We start from the raw sequence: 19,693 nt of genomic DNA, 5'->3' as shown, positions 1-19,693 counted from the left end.
AAACCTTTTCTGGCGTGTAAGAGGTTGTCACCTGTTATGTCAAGGTCCCGGCATTCAACAGTGGGATCTTTCCAAGTGTGTTGAAACCTAACTGGTTAAGAATAAACCTTCCCTTCGTTTTACAGGAGGAAAAGAAAAAACTGTGGCATCTAGCAGGCATTTAAAGTGTTTTTTCTTGTTCTCTCAGCTCCGGTGGTGTGCCCGACTTAGGGCTGCAATTTTCCCCCAGTTTTGTGCTCATTTTGCATTTCATTAAATCATGAAAATAATGCACAGCAAGCAGCAGCGTGAGCGCGCGGGGAAGCTTTGTACAAGCACAGCTTTGCAGCAAGGACCAAGACCTGTGTGTCTGAACACCGGAGCGCCTGGTGAGCGAGAGCTCATGAGTTCATCTTTCAGCACTTGCCCAATTTCTTCGTCTTTTTTCATTTCTGACTCCTGCTAGGACTCCTGTCTGTGATGCTACAGCCAGAGCAGCAGCTTCTTGTCTGTAGGGTTTGAGGTGGGCTGATGAGGCGCTCTCCTGAGTTGTCATGTGAATGTGCTAGTTATTTGGTTAAATCTCTCCATGCCACTTCACTTACTTATTTTAATGGGAGAAACCGATGTTTGGGAGTGAAATGGCTGTGAAATGAGCAGGTCCTAACTGAGAGAAGGAATTCGACCAGCGGCAGGGGTTTGGCCAGGGCCGGCTGACTGAGGCTGTGCGCTGGCTGAAGCAGCAGAGGCACTTTGGACTTGGTGCTGGGGATGTGACGCACGTCGGGCGAGGAGAACCTGTCACCGACCACGCTCTAGCGGGAGCCGTCAACAAGTGAAAATTTTCCTTTGCCTGGGACTCGCAGCGTAGTTTTCCTATTTTTCATCCTCGCTGCAAGCGCTGGCTCACCTTTTTCCAGGGTGACTCTCTGTTTTTGGATATGCTGTTTTCTCCCTCTGCCTGAACTTAGGCCCAGAAATCCTCTTGGCCGTTTATCCCTGTATATGGTTAAGTGTAGGAATGATGAAATACATAGGGCTGGCTTTACTGCTCGTCTGCGGGTGCGGGGATGGGGACGGGCGGCAGCTTGAGGAAACGGAGGGGAGAGAGGAAGCACATAGCTAAAAGTAAAACTGCGGGTTATATATAGATGCAGGCTGCGGCATATTGGTCAGGTTGTTGTGATTGCTTCCCTAAATATGTCCCTGGCTCGTTGGGGTTTCTAGTCCTCAGCCCGCTTAATGAGCGGAGCGCTTACCGATAGTCTCCGGTGCCTAGCTCGCTGTGCTCCTCTATTTTCCTCTTACTGGGGCAAGAGCAGCGTGGTCGAGTGCTGGGCAGCTGGGTCAGCGTGCTTGGTTAACTTCTGGCGAGCCCTAGCTTCACTAATCGAGTGGGAGAAAACATCGGAGGTGTGCATTTTGGGGTGCTTTGCTGAAGGTTTATTGCAGAAGGTGGGGTGGATGGCGTGAGCAGGGAGGCTGACTAAACTGATTGGTGTAGAGGTTTTACTGTTAGTGTTTACTAACCAAGGGTCACCTTCTCCTTTGGAGCCGTAGCAGTAATTTTTGGTGCAATGTGCTCTCTTCCAGCCCTGAATCTCGGCACGGCTGAAGCGACTGCTGACACTTCAAAGATGCGCGCAAGCAAAGAAGAAGAACTGGAAGGTGACGTGTTAAGGACGTGGTCCGCCTGGCAGGTAGGTCCTGCACTGTCAGGACATGATGTGTTCGGTGCACGGTTCTGTCTTGCCTAGCTTGGATGGAGAAATCTGGTGTTTTGGTGTGAATACTTGCTCCTGTGCTGGTAAGATCAGGTAGAACTGTGTTAATTGGAGGAGGTACCCTTGTATTGTGAAGTACAATGGAATACATGAAAGAATAAAACAACTATGTGCTTTATAACTATGGGTTAATTACTGATTTCGGTGGCTGCCTATCAGTAGTAATTGTGAGCCACCAGGAAAGGGGAAAGATGGGCGTTCTTTAAGGCTTCAAAGTAGTTAAGATCTTCTCATGATGGCTTTTCTAGCCCGTTGGCTGAAATAAATGATCACATAATGGTTTGCTCTGCTAACCTTTGAGCTGCTCCCTGCTGCACACTTGGTATAGGTCTTGGGCTGTGCTCCCACCAGCCCCTGAGGAAAGGGGCAGTTTTTCTTGCATCTGGATGTTGTGCCTTTGACAAGAGAGTTCAGACGTCCTGTGTGTTTGTACTCTTCTCCTGGCTGGTGCTTGTGTATTTGTGCTAGACCAGTCTGTTTTTCCCACAGCCCTGTGAATCTGTGCAACTTAACAAATGTGCATCTGCCTTGTATTGCAGGTGAGAGGGTCAGGAAAGCGATGCATTTCACCCTTGCCTTCTGTGGGTGGATAATGTGTGGTTGGAAATAACCCTCCATTTTTCCATTATGCCATTCCAGAGCTTTGAAGAAGAAACTGGGTCTCATACCAGAGCAGAGTTAATTTATGTGCAAGAAATGAAGCTCTGTGGTTAAGCCTTAGTGAGCAGACGTTAACCGATGGAGAATTCATTTCCCGTAGTTCATGGTTGTGAGATAGATGACAGTGTCCCTCTGGAAAGGGGACTTTCCACCCCGAGACTGATTTCTGATTTTTTTCTCCACCCCAGTTGTGCCATGCCTGGGGCCTGCTTGCCCTGGACTTCAGTGGTCAGTGACCTGTGAGGAGTGCAGCAAATGGCCTGGTGCTCTTATTGTTACTAGCTTCCCTGACCCACTTCCAGTTCTGCAGGCTAAACCCAGTCTCTTCAGCTCCTGGAAACACACTAACGGAGCCTGCTGTAGCACAGGTGTCTGCGTGCGCTGCTCAGTCTCCTGAGAAGTGTCCTCATTGAAGTTGCCTTGAGAGCTGATGGATCGCATGCTAGGTGGGCCCTCAAATACCTTGCATTGGTAATCTTGCCAGTGCAGGGAATGTGGTTGCTCTCTCACAATTTGTCTTACCATTAGAGATGGAGAATTTGGTGAGAGGAAGCAGGTAAAGCTTTTAACTCTACAACCCAGCTTGTTGGACAGAGTCGGAGCCTCTTGGGAGCAAGAGTAGGGAGAAGGGGATCAAGTCTTACATCCCTCAGTGTTTGCCACGACTATAATAATGCATTTGGATTATTCGTGTGGAAGGTCACGAGGTAAATGGAAAGGATTCCTTTGTTTCATCTGCAGAAATTAATGTCTTTTATTACTCAAAGGTTTGCACACAGAGACAGATCGTGGCATTATAGCAAATTGTGTCATCCCCTCTGCATGCTCGCAGCCGTGCCCTGGCATATGCAGGGTTTCTAGTATCTTCTGAAGGAGCTTTGAGAACCAAACTCTCAGGATCTCTGCGCTTAGGGCTTGGCCCCTTTTTCTCAACTCTTCCTTTCCCCCACCCTTCTCCGATGTCCTCTCCCTCCCAATTCATTTGTTTTTAAAATGATTTTGCTATTGTGTGCATCAATATGCACATAGCCTGTCTTGTTTTTCTCTTGGACTAAAAGTGCAAAGCAAATCTGTTTATGGTTTTGGTGAGCTAATTCTTCCCCACCCTAGATTTTTAAATAGACTCTTTCTCTACCAAGCTTGGAGAGCTTGCAGGATGTATTGAAGTAATGGGAAAAATATGCTGTGTGTTAACCTTCCTTTTTTGTAAAACTTTGTTTACAACACCCTATTCCTAGCAGTACATTTGGGAAGTGTGTATCTGGATGCCGAAGCAAGTAGAAGACGTTGAAATAAGAAAATGGTAATTTAATGCCTTCAGAGAGGAAATGTTTGGAGTTGTCAACTTTCGGCACTTGGCTTGCGCAGCAAAACAAAGCGGGCTGTACTGAGCTGTCCCGTCACTTATTTGGCTCTCCTTCCCTCCTGGGAATTGCTGTGTTCCCTGGAGGGCCCAGGGAAGGCAGGGGGGCCGGGGGACCCCAGCCCCGTGCTGCTGGCTCCTGCACGGCTGTGTTGCCTCGGGTCTGGCAGCAGGAGGTCAGAGCAGTGAAAAATGCTCTTGGCCTGCCAACGGTCTGCTGGATGACGTGTTTGGCACGTCACTGGTGTGTTGGAAATGTTATTTACCTCTTGATTTCATCCTTCCTAAGAATCAATCTTTGAGTGTTTGGGTTAGCAGCTGGCAGGGCTTAGCGGGCTTTGGGGTTTGTGCTGGAGGGTCTGCTGGCTTTTGGGAGGCTGCAACGAGCTCAGGTGGCCACCAGCGGAGCTCCGGGGTGCCGGGATCTGCGTGGCTTGGCCGGCAGCACCTGTCCCCTGTGTCTGGCGTGGGTGTCCCTTCCTGCTGCTCCCCAGCCGGGCTGGGGCCGGGCTGTATTGCTGCTGTGCACCGATGGGCTGCGTGGTGCCGCGGAGCTGGCCGTCACATCCGCGGGCCCACGGTGTGGGCAGAGCTCTGCAGGGCAGATGTTGGCTTGGTTGGGGCCCCTAGGTGCTCCTGCAACATAAATAAGCAGGGGTTGGGTTTCAAAGCAAGGAAATTTTTGGCATTGTTCATGTCACGCCTCTTCAGGGCCGTGTTCAGGGCCCGAGGACCCGGAGGCTGCTGGTTTAGTCTTGTTAGTAACAAGATGACCTGCTGGAGGTGCTCCCGCAGGGCTGTGCTGGGCTGGTTCCTGCAGAGGATGAGGCATTTGTCCTTACCAGACGGCGAGGTGCAGTGGGGACAGGACCTGCGGCATGAAAAGTCCGTGGTGCTGCCACTGTGAGTACAGGGGGTGCTCTGCAGGACGTCTCCAGCCCCGGCTACAGCTCTGAGCCTGCTCCTCACCTGGGTTTGGGGTCAGGCTGTGTGCAGAGGAGCAGGAGGCACAGCAGGGTCTGCTGGTGAGCAGCCTGAAAAGCAGACCCGGCTAGGGCAGGGCCGTCGTGCTCGTACGGCTGTCATCTGCTACTGCCGAGCGGCTGCCTCTGCTCATCCAGTGGAGGAGAGATGGGAGAAAGATATCTTCAGTTCCCACAGTCTTTCACCCTGAGAGAGACACTTCTCATTAGAGCAAGTGTTTGCGTGCAGCAGAACAACGTGAAGAATTCACCACTTGAAGGCTTTGTGGAGCAGGGTTGTTCTTTACCCATTTAATTTTCTGGTGGGTGTTTTATTCTGTAACAATCTCGGTGGCGGCCAAGTTCTCTCTCTTTTATTTAATTTAATTTTATCTTATTTTTTCTGTTGAGCTGACAGACTTTGGTGCCCCTTAGGAAGGTGATGGCTGGGGCTCTGGACAAAGCTCACGGATTGCCAAGCAGGTGGCCGTGTAGCTGCGAGGCTGTTTTGGGAACCGACTGCAGTGGTGTGTGTACCTCTGCTTTCCTCTTCACATCTGCCCACTCAGGATGTGTAACTGTGAAGTTTTCCCAACTAGCAAGTCAGTTTTTTCCTGATGTCCTTGCATCCCTTCCCTTCAGCTCTCCCTTCCTACTCCGCCCAGAAGAGCTGCTCTGTTTCTTATTGACATAGCTGCTCGGAGTTTGTGTACAATTTGAGTTGGACAAATTAAATTGCTTGTACACAGGGAGATTGAGGCCACCGAATGCTTAAACACTGCATAAACTTCTTGGCTAGACCCATGCAGTTTTGACCCCCCCACCGAGCAGCCTGCATTGTAGTGCATGGAAAAGAAAATTCCGCCTTGTGCGGCCCTCTCCAGGCCTGTTGCCTCACGCTTTTACTGTTTGTCATCAGCTGAAAATTACCTGAGCTCTGTAGATACCCAGATGTGGTTTGACTGTCGGTTGTATTAGAAGTGCATCTGCCTGCTGGAAGGTTTTGTCTGTGCTGCTGCTTGAGGTGCTGGAGCTGAGCGGGATTTGGGGCATGGGTAGGGGTGATGCTGCCGCCTGCCCCGTGCTGGCCCCAGCCCCGCATCCCCAAGGCAGCACGATTTTGGCAGTGCCACTGGGATGCCTTGAAGCAGCTCTGCTTAAGCAGGGTACCTGGAGGGTGTGGAAGGCATTACCAAAGGGTTTCCACTTGGGGACTAGGGTCTGCTTAGAGCCTTGGGGCTGAGGGGTGTTGTAGGCTCCACGCAGATTTTCTTTGGGAAGGTGAAGAGTTGTGCCTGTGGCCCATAAAAACCCAGATAAAATGCATTCAGTCTTTGTTTTAGCAACACAGAGACTGACCGCACACCGGGTTCAAGGTGAGGCCTTGTGCAAAGGGAAAGGCTTTTTGGTGACTGGAGCAGCACTAGGGCTGTAACACTGCTTCATCCAGAGACGTGCAGAAGTATTTATGAATGAAGATGCAAACACGAGGTGAAACTTGCCAACCGGTAAGGGCTTACTCATGGGAGGCCACCCTTCAAAACGAAGTGATTAACTGTGAACCAAAACCAGCCTCTTATCTTGATCTGGAGTCTTAGAAGCACTCTGGTGGTGGTGGGGCTGTCTGCAGCACCGAGGGAGTTGTCTGCTTCGGCATGCTGAACACGCCGCAGCTTTGATTTTATTTCCACGCTGCAGCTTTGATTTTATTTCCAAAACAGCAATTTGAGCGTGTTGGGCTGGAGTGGAAATTCACTGTGCCAGTATAATTCAGCATAATCTCTGTATGCAAACTAGGAGGGTTTCTGACGAGAGGTGATCTATTAGAAGGATGATTTCTGATAAATAACTGGATTGGGACTCGCAAGCCCTGGGTTCAATCTCTTGCTTTGCAGTAAGCTTCCTGCGACCTTGGCCGAGCTATTTAAAATTGCTCAGTGCCTCATTTCCCTTTCTGTAACCTGCCGGTAACAGCATTTCCCTTCCAGCCCAGGAGTGCTGTGGCAGTGGGAAGGCAGTCAGAGCCTTTTCCGTGGTCAGCGAATGAAGAGCCCAGAGCAGAAGGCCCAACCATCTTATGGGCCTTTCTTCTGTTCTCATGGGGAAAAGAGAATAGGATGATCCATTTAAACAGCTTTATCTCGCTTTGTGAGAACCTGCAGCTTCCTGCACAGCCACAGACGTGCTACAAAGGTGTGTGCTCCCTGAGCGTTCCCCAGCATCGCTTTTTTTTTTTTCTTTTTTTTCCCATTAGCTTTAAATCAACGGCCGGTTTTGGTAGAGCAGGTTTCTGGTGCTCCTCTGACCTCTGCGTGAAGTTTTCCTTTAAAGTATTCTTCTGCTTTTGCTCCTGCACTGCCTTTCTGCTTTAGGCCCTGGTGGATGCTAGGGAGAGGTGATGGCTTTGAGGACAGAGATGCTGGCACCTGGAGCTGCTCCCCGCTGGAGCCCACGGGACTTACCTCGGCCAGACCCTTTTTCCTCTCCATGCCTGTTTCCTCTTTTCTAGAGTGGGGTTAGCAGTGCTGGCCTTCCCTGTTACCGCTTCCCAAATGGCAAGAGCGTTAGGTTTCCCAACATCCCTGAAAAGTGGGAGGGCAGGGGAGGCAGGGGCTTGCTCTGGAGTCCCTCGGTGTTACAATCCAAATCGCTCCTTCTGGTTCTGCAGCCGGGCACGATGGCTTGTGCCCGCCGTTGAGGAGCCCACCAACGCAACCTAGCAGCAGGCTGTTAGGAATGTAAGTTGGGGCCAGCTCTTTCATCTTCGGTGTATTTATCCTGCGAAGATGTTATCGTCTGTGAAAGAGGCATGGCCCAATAGCTGGGAAAACCCATCCCTTTTGGAGAGAAGCTTGGCTTTCATCTCAGCCCTGCCTGGTCAGTGGAGGGGCACTGTGTACTCTGTGCTTCTGCGTGTCTGTGGCAGCCCTTCCCAAAACCCCAAACCCTTTCCTCTCCAGGGTATCTTTGCCTGAACTATTAAATAGTGCATCGCTGTTGGTGTCTGCTCGGTGCTGTGAGGCTGGGCAGGTCCGGGGCAGGGCAGCAGCTTGGGACTGCTTCCTCCGGGGTCTGTAACCCTCAGGTTAGGGCTTTGGGGAAAGTTGGAAGCTGTTACCTAGGTGGCATGGAGATTTTGGGTAGGTCTTCCCGTAGGTTCTGCCTGCAGCCGGGAGGAGAATCGAATCCCCAGTATAGGGAGTGCACTGTATGCAAGCACTTCTGCAGTCTAACCTTCTTGGGTTTTATGATCCTCACCCTGGGACACATACGTGTAAGGCTGTAGACTTCACTATATTGTGGGTCTTTTATTGGTTCACACAACTTTGTGTGCTGGGGAGGTTGAGCTTCAAATTGGCATGCACGTGTTTAGAAGTAAGATCCCACAGATGTGCCTTGTGAGAGCCTTCAGAGCCCTCTTTTAGGGTGCCCTACAAGGAGGGGCTGTGGGGAGAGGCTAGGCAAGTGTCCCTTGGGGAAAATCTGATGTGCCATGGCAAGAACTGACGGCAGAGGAGGGGAGCGATGAGGAGGTTAGCTGCAATTTCCTAATGTTGATGGATTCCTGGGGTACTCGTCCAGCACACCCGCATGCTCTGGGGGACACAGGCGTTGTGTTCCTCACTGTAACTTGAATATGAGCAAGGCTTGGCTGGGGGGCAGCTGGGGTCCCGTGGGACCATTGCTGAAGAACGTGTGTAATCGAGGAGGTGTGTAATCTTCACGAGCAGCTTTTCACTCACCAGCACTTGCCAGGTGTGATGAGGCTCGAGCCCAATTTAGAAGGGGGGAGAGGATGAAGGGTACAGATGGGAGCCGCTGGCCCTGAATTCTGAGGGCTGCCCCTAGTGATGGCGAAGTCCTTTGGGTGTGAAAGGAGATGGTCTGGAAGGGACTGAGGCTGTGACTATAGCTCTTTAGTGTTTGGGACGGTGTTGCAAACCGTTTTTCCACCTGTCACTGGAAGGTATGTACAGTTTTATGGCATTAATCCAGGGTGAGTTCGTTTAATGAACCTCTCGATTGTTTTGCCTAACGCTGGCCACTCGAGTAAGCAGCTTGATACAAAGGTTTGCGTGACTGATCTTAAGGACATTGCCCTTGCAGGGTTTGACTGTGAAGCTGCCTTGTGTGCTTCTGAGCTGACTGGAGACGCGTCCTGCACACCGTTAACGTTTCTTCCTCTTGTTCCCCTGATATTGCAGACGTCCATTCACTTAATCTCTTCCCAGCAGGTGATTATGGGCTTGTATATGGGAGGAATTCCTGCTGCCCTGAGCTTTATCCAGCTTGACACGCTGTCGTTTTGCTGCAATATCATTGAGGTGCTTCCAAGTCTGCTTCTCTCCCAGCCCAAGGAAGAAAACAATTGCCTGGAGAAACAGCGTTGGGTTGTTGTTTGCCTCCTTTGTCCACAGTGTCTGGATTTTTATTTTTTTTTTCACAATTGGCAGTAGCTAAATAACTTCAACTTATGGGCTTTCAAACTCTAAGCGGAATTAAAATGAAGTAACATTGAACAGCTTCGGGACAGTAACTGAGAAAGTGACCTATTCTTGTGAAACTTAAGTGCCGCAGTGTGTTTTTTCACGGTGTATTTTGTGCATCTGTTTTCCTGTTGATCTGCACGACAGCCGGGGTGCCTTCAGCTGCCCCGTGGATCTGGGGGAGCGGGGAGCTGCGGCTGCAGCTGCTTGGGATTGGGGTGCCCAGGCTGCCCTGGCCAGGCTGCAGCCCCGTGGCCTCCAGCACCTGCACTCTTCTAGATGGACGCCTCTACAAAATGTCCCAGCCCTGGGAGCCAGGACTTCGGGATGAAAATCTGTCGGGCAGTTCCTGGGTACGGTCTCAGCAAATGCTCGTCCTGCCCCAAGCACTGAGAAGCGACGGGTTGCACGCTGCAGCAGGCAGAGCTGTGCTGGGGTTTGGACGGATCCTGTAAATTCACCTTGTCTAGAAGCGTGCCTCCATCTCCCAGAGCGTGGCTCTGATTTGAACTGCTGACCTAGAAACGAACGGCTCCGTCATGCTGTTACCAAGCCCCTGAGCCAGCCCGATTCCTTTATTTGCAGACAGCCTGCTGACACAGCGCAACCGTTATTCTGGCGTTGTGGTCCCCTGTGCTGACTCCTCCCACAGTTTGGTCTCTCGTGCTATTTTCCGAGTTATGTTGAACAGAGTTAATAATTTATGCTATGCCATTCATCCTAATGATGGTGGGGAATGTTTTAGACTGCTGCAATGAGACTGCCCTCCATTTCTCTCCGAAGAAGAAGCGAGCCTTTTGGAAAAAAAAAAAAAAGTCTTTTTTGCTATTCCCTCTTTCTCTGCGGGAATAGCATAGGCTGTGATGCTTTGGGTGCTATAGATTGGGATTTTGCAATGAGAACTTCTCCACTTTCACTTGAGAGGCTGGGAAGTTCTAGACCCCTGAAAGAGCTTTTCTCCAAGCTAGCTAAATCAGTTCTAATGAAATGAGAGCTTTCAGATAGGCAAAGTGATTTTTTAATTGACTCTCATTTCACTTAATTCCCTGGTTATTCCCTTATTCCCCTCGAAGGATGTTGGTTCTGTCCTGCATCCCATCTACTCCAGCTTGCACAGTTGTTTGCAAAGGGTGGGATGGTTTCAAGAGGACAAAATGCAGCAATCAGCTCTCATCTAAGCAGCATCGTGATAGAAAACAGGCACAAGCCCTTTCTCTTTTTTCTCCCATCACTCCCCCTTGTCACCTGTCTGCATGTCTGATTTGGGCAAATAAACCAGCTATTAGTAAGCTCTATTTGCTGTTGTCACTGGGAGGGGTAAAAAGTCCTGGAACCTGCCTGCCTTTATGTTTTTTTTTTTTTTTTTCTTTGTTCTCTCTTCTCTGGGCAATTCGTCTGGATTTTTGAAAGAAGTATTACTTAATGGTCTCGGTAAATTACACAAGTGGCCAAAAAGCCGTTCTGAATCCATGCAGCAGGAGTTTATAGGAAACAGGCTTGGTACTGATAGGAAGCCTTGCCTGCCTGGTTAAAAATTGATGGACACTCTTTACTCTGAGTGTCGGGATGGACCAGCTGTCCTCCAGCGGTCCCTCCCAATCCTGGTTGTTGTGTGTTTCTGTGACATCCACAGAGGCCCCAAAATAGGAGCTCAGGAGATGAGCCGGCAATGCCGCTCAGCAGCTGCCTTAATTCTGCAAGTGGGGCTGCACAGAAAAAGCATCACACTTTCGAGGTGAGCCAGTACCTGTGGGGCCAAAACCAAGATTTCTGCTGCTCTTGGCACTCCTGCGGGCTGATAGCATGGGAACGAGACCCAAATCCCACACGTAGTGGGGCCTGTGGGGTTGGCATGTCGCTGTTAAAACCCACAGCTGCCTGACTGTCTGCTGCTACAGGCGATAGCAAGAGGTACATGCCTCTCTGTGTCCGCGTGAACAGAGAAAATAGTGAGTACTTAGAAAATACAGCTGTTGGAGATGTACTAATAACTTCACACTCGGTTGCACACACGGAAAGTGGGGCTTTCCTGATTGTGATCTGTATGTGTGTAATTTCAAAACCTATGGCAGAGACCTGAAGACAGGTTCTGTATGGCTTGGCAGTAATTGGGCAGTATTTGCATAATGATAGTAATTTCCTTGTTCTCATTTCCTAAATTTGGTTTGCAAGACCATGCTGAAATGTGACTTAGAGCTGTAAGTATTTCTCTCTGTTGGCGGTTGGAAACGAAGTGTTAGCTGTGACTACTTACAGAAATAAGTGTTCAGTGTTAGACTAAATTGAATAATATGGTGGTGTTCATATCTTAATCTTCCAAATAGTGCTCTTAAACTCGCTACAGTGATGTCTGAAAAGCTTAAAAATAATAAACTCTATTGTATAGAGCTTTGAATACAGAGTGGAGGCTTAGTGATTGCTGGCAGTTTGTGGGTATAGTCGCTAATGCATGGCAAGGAAGCAATTCTTCCAGCACGCCTGAATTTCTTAACCGAGTTTCCTCATATTAAGGCCTTGTGATCAACAAATTAATTAGTACATCAATATTTTGAATAAAGGCTCGCAGGAAACCTCAGTCCCCGAACCAAGCCCCTTTACGTAGGCCGTCATACCACCTTAAAACACCTCTCGTTTTCCCCGCGTGGCTGCCAAAAGCTGCTTGCATCCAGCAGCTATTTGGTAGCATACGTGAAGTGGGCTGGTGAGCTCATGTTCCACCCAGCGAGAGGCACCACCAGCTGACTTTCGGCAACGAGCTGAAGTCCTGAACGAGCCTCGGCATCTGATTTTTAGCCCATGTTCCCTGCAATAAGGTAACGAACCAACTCCTAACCTTCCGCCGTGAGAATAGTCAAACTCCTGGCGATTTATTTATTTTAATGGTATCAGGAATTCAAAAATTGGGGGCTCTGGGGAATCAAGAGTCTAAGGGAGAGCTTGGAAAAGAGGGTTCTGGCTTTGCTGATTCTTCTCGGAAGATGTCTGTGTTGCTCTGCATAATTCCCCTGCATCCTTGTGAATGGATTTTTAAATAAGGAGTTGCAGAGGGCAGCTTCGGAAATGGCCGGTGAGACCAGCAGGCATGGTTTAAAAATCCAGCAGAAAAAAAACAGAAGGGGGAGGGGAGGAGGACGTGATTTGTTTATCACAACTGTACTTGAAACTAATTTTAAATGTCTGTCTTCAGAGAGTAAGGAAATTCCTTCAGCTTCCAGCAGTAAATAACTGGGATGCTTTTAGCTCACAGCTGACCTACAGAGGATGGTGAGCTTTCAACGCAAAAAATAATTGCCTCTCCATGGATAATCCATTCCAAGTCTCGTTAAACAGCCGGAGGAAGTGAAGAATCCTGACAAGCACGGTTCATATCACAACTAACCCTTGAACTTTGTTCTGTTTCTCTGCCTGCTGCCCAGAGTGGCTTGACAAATGGTTTTGAACAAATCTAGTTTTCAAACCAAAGAGCAGGTGACAGGGATTGCTTTTGGCTGGCAGGTGCTCAGTTGAGATTCTGGTATCTCCAGCCCATGGAAATCTAGAATGAAATCCCCAATCCATTTTTCTCTTGGTGTCAATCCTAAAAGAGGTAGTGATTGTTTTAAAGAAGGGGAGAAGAAAGGCTGTCTCATGTGAGCAATCTGGGGTCAGTGAATGAGGGTTTGGTGGTTGGGCTATATATTTCTCCATAACCACTCTTCTTGGTGGTGAAGTACCTGATGCTTGCTGTGTTGCAGACTTCTGAAGCTCAGCTTCCCATCAAGCATCTCAGCAAAGGCTTTGGCCATTTGGAAGCTGAGCCCTCTGAATGATCTGGCCCGCTGTGTGCCAGCAGAAACTGTTGGGAAGTGGGGACTTCTGGAAGTCTTGTCACTTATGTAGGTACTAAAAAGGAGCCGGGCTCTTTTGGAAAACTGTGTTCCAGCTGAAGGAGCTGAAAACTTGCCAGTCTGGCCATATGCTTCTGAAGTTCTTGTGGTTCAATGCTTTGGGCCAGGATGTTGGCTATTTAAGGCAATGGAAGAAAACCCTGTGCCCCTCTTGCACAGTAGGTATGTGAACTCAAAGCATTAGGACAATGGTGACTCTAGAATTAGATGGTGTCCCTAATTTCCCTCTTCAGTTTTAAGTGGATGCAGCATTCTTCACTTACAATCTCAACTGTTGTGTTGCATTGTTGTATGGGGTTGAACATCTGCCCCTTCCAGCCACAAAAGTGGCTGTGTTCCAGTGGCGGGTGGTGTCTTTCTATTCAGGGATCCTCTGAGGCCTGGAAAAGCTTAAGCATTAGGCATGACATACTGTCAGCTGCTGCAGAGCCCCTTGGCTCTCCTCCTTTCAACATCCACAGGACCAGAGTAGGCGATTGTGGCTCACCTGTGCCCCACACCTGGCACAGACTCTGGCACTGCCGAAGGGGGAGCGGGGCTGCAGCAGAAGCCTGGTCGTCCATCACAGAAAGTATTTGTGGTCCCAGCTCCCACAGGAGGAGAGGGAAGCTCTGTTGTCAGCTCCTCTTAGCGAGGTCTTGATGCAGAAGGAAACATAACCCAGAAGTTGGAGTTTGAAGACTTACCAAAGCAGAAAAATTGGCTTTGTCACCCTCCGGTGATATCCTTTTAGGTAGCTGTGCCCTGTGGGGCTGCAATTCTACCACTTACCCTTTCGTTGCTTGCAAACAAAATGAAAACGTGGCTTGGAGTCCAGGGAGGGCAGTGCTGCTGGGAGCCTGGGGCCTGATCCTTTGCTGCTTGTGCAGCAGCCCTGGGCTCACCTGTCCTGCTGGGTGGCAGGGAAGGGCGACGGGGAACAGCGGCGGCGTGGGCCGGGCCTCTGCCAAGATGGTGGGCCTCCACCAGACAGGCCTCTGCCGGGATGGCGGGCCTCTGCCAAGATGGTGGGCCTCCATTAGACAGGCCTTCACTGGGATGGCGGGCCTTTGCCAAGATGGTGGGCCTCCACCAGACAGGCCTCCACCGCGGTGCTTTGCCCCGCATTAGGAATGGTTGGGGTGCTCAAGCAGAGCAGGGAATGAGCTGCCAGTCCCCCGTGCGTTTCTCAGCGTAGTATGTTCTTCCCCCAGCATTGTGCTGATGATTGACTGGTGTTTTCTCGGCAAAAGCCTCCTGAATATTCATTTGGCTGATGGGAGATGAGAGTATGGTAGCGCCTTGAAATCAGCTTGGGGAGGGGAAGCAAGCAAAACTGCCTTTTTCTCGCTACTGTTGCTACTCGAACTGTGTCAAATACATACTTCACACGGATAAATGATTGCAGAGACCTGAGCCTACCCTTGTAAAGCAGAAATTACAGTGCTGGCATACTTGCCATCCTCATTCAAAAGCCCATTCCTCATTATAATGACTTTATACATATTATTTCAGCTCAAAATGCCATTTCTCTTCTCCCCACCCATTTCCTTTACTGGCTGTGACATACAGGAACTACACCCATGGCTTGACTAGCCTCTCCTGACCTTTTGTAACTTGGCTCCAAACTCATTTTTTTGGGTCTTTTGCAAAACACTGTCAGAAGGGAAAAATCCTTTGTTAAAACACAGCCAACTCCTGCCTCAACGTGGAACAGTTTGTTCTGCTGAAAGAATGAGCCAGTTCAGTGAGCAGAAAAACATTGCCATAAACCAGCGTATTCAATAAGCTGCAAAAGCGATCGGCTGCACTCTGCGTCTGAAAGGACAACTCTGAAGCGGGATCTGTGGGGGGAGAAAAATCCACGATCCCGACCTGCCAGCCCTGTTTCCTTGCTTTCAGCTGAAGCGTTTTGCAGCTGTCTTTTTGGTTATAGCAACTGTAAGTGGGGAAATGGGAGCTGATGGCGAGCCAGAACACAACGCAGCTCACAGAGCTAGCATATTGCAAAAGGGCATGGGGAATGAAGTAATCCAAAAATGCTCAGCTGGGAAGGGGATGCGGTGCTGTAATAGTCCTCAGTCGGTGCTGCAGATGATCAGCTCCAGCACCCCACATTTGGTGTCTGGTGCTATTTAGTAGCTCAGTTTAGTCCTTCCCACTCATGTCCCACATCTCATTTTAAAATCTGGACCTTGGAATCCTTTACCGTACACTCAATTTCCCTGGAATCGCTGCCCTTATGTGGCTGCTCAGTAACTGGTGATCAGCCTGTCTTCAGCAAGCCTTTCTTCATTGCACAAGAGCCTTGGATGCTTGGTGAGAAAACTGTGTGACCCTCTAGCAGGCTTTTGTTTTTGTGGTCCTGCAGTGGGATCATTTCAGTCACGAAATAAAAGCTGATGCTGGTTTTCTTGTAGCAGTAAATGTTGTGATAATGCCTAGAGCTGTGGTTCCTGAGCTCGGGGTGGTGGCCCCTAAGTAGGGTCACCCATCTGGAAGTGGATGTGCAAACCTGGAAGTGGGGTTGTGAGCAGAAGTGCTTGGGAAATGCGGTTTAGAGGCTTCCCACAAAATGACTTGCCCTGGTGCTGGGCAGTCTGCAGCTGTGCTGAGAGCACAGCGGGCTTGTGTGCTTCGTCTGCTCTCTTGCTGTAGGGGGCTCAGGCCTGTGAACGCTTCTTCAGTTTCTCCTAGCATCTCCTGCTGATTTAGAAGACTCAAGTATTTTTGCCAGAACCATAACAGTGACCAAGCTCTAACTCTGGTTCTTGTTTTGCTTTGGGAACCATGAGTCTTCACTCCAAGATCCCCCAATTTTTGGCTTGGAGCTCATTGACAGCTTCCAATAATAAAAATACAGAAAGGTATATTTTAGTTCTTAATCTGTCCGTTTTCACATGGATTCCAAAGAGCTAACTCTACCAAAGCTGATCTTGCTCTGTCTAAATGGTGATACTTGACAATAATCTCTACACGTGCAACTCTGAACACGATGTGGCAGAATATTACCCTTCTGACCATGTGTGGCCATTTTAGATGTCAGTGATCAAGCAGCAATCACAAAGAGATCCCTCTCACAATTAAAGCAAAAGCAGACCTCCTAGAGAAAGCACGAGGGACTGAAATCAGAGCCCCTGTGCACTTGCAAACATGACTGGCCCTGCCTAGGCACAAGCCAATCTGCTGGTATTCACCAGCCGAGTGCGAGGTGATGGGGGACGCAGATGCCGATGAGCTGAGGGACTTCTTGAAGCCCTGTTAATGCTGTGTGGTGTCCTCTGCTGGTAGCGTTCACCTCAGAGCTGGTTGTGTGGATAGACGATTGTCTGTCTGCCAGATCGTTTCCTCTGGGGCAATGCCAGGAATGTTTTGCAACATGGACAAAATGTGAGGATCGAAGCTATGCGTGGAGGTGGGTCCCCGGGACGCTGGGAGTGTAAACCCTGCTGAGGTAGTGTGACTCGGAGCAAATCTGTAATGAAGCCTGCATGCTAAAAGAGATTTTTGTTTGAAGATGTCAAGGGTGTGATTGCATAACGTTTATTTGGTCCTTGGTCAAATGGATGGGAGCAGAGGAAAAAGAGTGAGTGAATTAGTGGTGGTAACGTTCACACAGAAGCACGCAAAGCTCGGAGGGATGATCATTGGTTTTGTTTTGATGTGTGGTGTATTTTTTATTCCTGACGTTCTATTGAAATATAGCACACAGGCTTGTCTCTAAGGGGGGCACATTGCCAATAGTCTAAAGGTTATATTATCCTAGTGACCTATTTTTATACTCTAATCGCGTTCCGTTTCAGCCACCCCTCTCTAGCCTTCCATCTCGCTCGGGTTTGTGCTCATCTGAAAAAAGCTGAGATAATTACCATTACTCCCTGAGTGCTAATGGAGAAAAGCAGCCTCTACCCAGGTAACGAAGACAAAGGCAAGTTGCTGCTGTTCTGAAAGTACGAGACCAATCCGAAAAGGTAGCTCACAAATCGGTGATGACTTGAAACAGGTCAGTGCAAAATGCGGCAGGGTAGAGGAGAGGTCTTCTCTTACAGGCGTGCTTTAAATGGAGAGGTGCAGCAGCTTGTAGAAGGACGAAATTTTAATGAATAGCTCTGTTTAACTACCCTAAATGAAAATGACGCTTTTCTACTTCAGGCCTGCCAAGTAATGGAGAATGACTGCGATTGTTCAGCCAGCCAGCTTCCATTGCCTGTAAACTGTGCATGCCTTTGCAAAGCCAGGCGTAAGCTACAAAGCACCCCGAACAGTCGGCATAAAGAGAAATTGTTCCTTAGCACAAATGTTGACTATGCGATGCTGCTGGGAGCTTGAAACTGCTGAAATCGGTGCGTGTGTTTGTACATTTGCGTGGCACCGAATAATAAGATATGAAGAGGCTTTGCTTGTCTCGGGCTGCTGCTGTTTTACTGCTCGTGGCTCTTCCTGTTGTTGCCGAGCGCACCTGACACTGGAGTGCCTGCAGCGCAGCAGCGATCTGTGCCCAAGGGGAGAGTCTCATTAAGTGTTCCCTCACGGGATCTGGCAGTCCTTTGTAGGGTTAAACCCCTGCAGAATGAGGTGCGTGGTGGTCTCGGTGTGGGCTCTGGGTGGCAGAGAAGTGGTGGGCTGACTGCCCCCAGGCAGGTGGTACCTATAGGCGCGCACCCTAGGCGAAGGCACGGTGTGGAGATGCGCGCTGCTCACCTGGGTGATGCTCTGGTGCTGGTGCTTTTAGGCTGCTGGAGAAGATCTATGCCATGAGCACCCTTCCAGCTGCAGGCCTTGCAGTCCCAGGGATGCACAGCCACAGACCGGGACCGGGGGAGCTCCGCGGGCTCCGTGCTGCCTCGCAACCTGCCCAATCCTGCCTTTTCTTCTCTGATACAGAGCCACACTGGCACAGCTAAAAGGGACATCCCGTCCACGCCCAGGAGGTGAGGTGTGCTCTGGAGAGGTGGGCTCTTCTCTCTGCGTCTGTCCGTGCTGAACGCAGGAGTACTTAGAGAGGTCTTTGCCAGTCATTGCCACGTGTCCATCCACGTAGCATGTCCCCGGGACGGATGAACGGGGTTTCTCTGGGTTGTGCTGCTGCCGCACGCCCTCACCCCATGCTTTGTTGTGCTCTTGTTGTACTCAAAGCCCATGGCTCCAGGGCTGTGGAGAGGAAGCCCTGGTTAGAGCTGTCGTGGGACAGACCTTCACCTCTTCTCCTCTCAGCTGGGAACTACAGGAGGCTCCAGCCTTCCCCTCTCCCGCCAGCCCAAGCAGGGCATGTTTTGGCAATAAGCTGGATAATTAATATAGCTGATGAACTCCTACATAATTTCTCATGAAGGGACTCGAAATGCAAAACAAATGTTAATGACTAACCCAAGAAAAAGAGTCCCAGGACTGCCGTGGCCAGTGGCAGCAGAGGGACTGTGCCCTCCGTGCTGCACAGACCTGGTGTTCCCTTGCCCTCCCGAGCGCCCAGGTAAATGCACCCAGTCCCAGCTCTGGCACCCGGTGCTGTGCTGTGCTGTGGGGTCCCCGCTCCGAAATGCGCCGGGATCTCCCTCTGGGATGCTGGGTGGTGGGAGGGGGAAGGCAGCTCACCCCCCGGCGTCTGGTCGCTGCTGACAGCACCGGCTCTGGGTTGCTGACCTCCAAATTTTTCTACCTGCCGTCCTCTGCTTGCTGATTGCTGGTGGAAAGGTGAGGAGTCCACAGGTGACTTCCCAAGGGAAGGATTGCGTCTTCCGGGCCTAGCTGCAGGTAGGGCATAAAGGGAAGAGAAGAAAACACTCAAATGGCAACTTTTTTTCCTTCTTTAATTTTTTTTTCCATGTTATGATATCAACCAGGGCCTGCAGAGTTTGAGCTGAAAAACAAGCCGCTTTTATTTGAAGTGCCAATATTGTGCTTGGCTCCCTATGAGACAGAAACATCAACTTTGTCCCTGACCTGGGGAGTGTGTCTGCCTGCCTAGCAGGCACAGAAAGCGTTGAGAAAACTGTTATTTTACTTCTATTTTGGTGTTGATCTTTTTTTTTCCCCCTTTAACCGAGCACTTTATGCTTCGGCAGAGCTGCGTCCAGCACCGGAGTCCCCACGGCAGGATTTTGTCATCCAGGACGTCGGTGGGGAGCACGTCCCTGCTGGGAGCATCGCTGGCGTTTGCTGGGCTGGGGGCAGAGCTGCTGTCCCCGTATGGGATGGGGGGACCACAGCTGCTGCGGGGCCGTGCGCTGGATGTCTTTTGATGCCACGTGGTGGGTTTCCTTGTTGTTGTTTCTAGGCGAGGTTTGCAAAAGGTCACAAAATTAATCTTCTAACTGGGGACCTTGGCGCTGCGCAGAACGAATGTTTTGCATTAACAACCTAACTCATTAATTCACTGAAACATTTAAAACCAAACCAGTTGTATCCAGCCAAGCTGGAAAAAGCTGAAAGTTCATACTCAGCAGTGCCGATTTCGAAACCTCCCTTTGTTAATCTCTGCAGAAGTAAATTTTCTGAAGTTGTTAAGCTCACTTTGACCAGTCTCTCGGCATTGTTTTCCTCGGCAGACCCAGAGCGGCTCTGGGGCGAGCTGGTGGCGTGTACCTGGGCCTGC

The 19,693-nt window shown here is 49.9% G+C and overlaps 1 protein-coding gene across 2 annotated transcripts in view; it reads left to right on the top strand.

The window, feature by feature from the left end:
- ZHX3 (zinc fingers and homeoboxes 3) overlaps positions 1-19,693 on the top strand; it is a 47,032-nt gene that overhangs the window by 16,440 nt on the left and 10,899 nt on the right. The window contains exons 1-2 of one of the 2 annotated variants that reach the window (XM_035548025.1): positions 255-368; positions 1,573-1,679. The gene's annotated coding sequence lies outside the window, so the exon portion shown is untranslated. Of the gene's footprint in view, positions 1-254; positions 369-1,572; positions 1,680-19,693 lie in introns of those variants that run through there. The other variant, XM_050713932.1, reaches the window with a different exon arrangement.

Source organism: Cygnus atratus, chromosome 16, assembly GCF_013377495.2.
Source record: "Cygnus atratus isolate AKBS03 ecotype Queensland, Australia chromosome 16, CAtr_DNAZoo_HiC_assembly, whole genome shotgun sequence".
NCBI lineage: Eukaryota > Metazoa > Chordata > Aves > Anseriformes > Anatidae > Cygnus > Cygnus atratus.
This window is presented reverse-complemented; position numbering and strand designations above follow the sequence as displayed.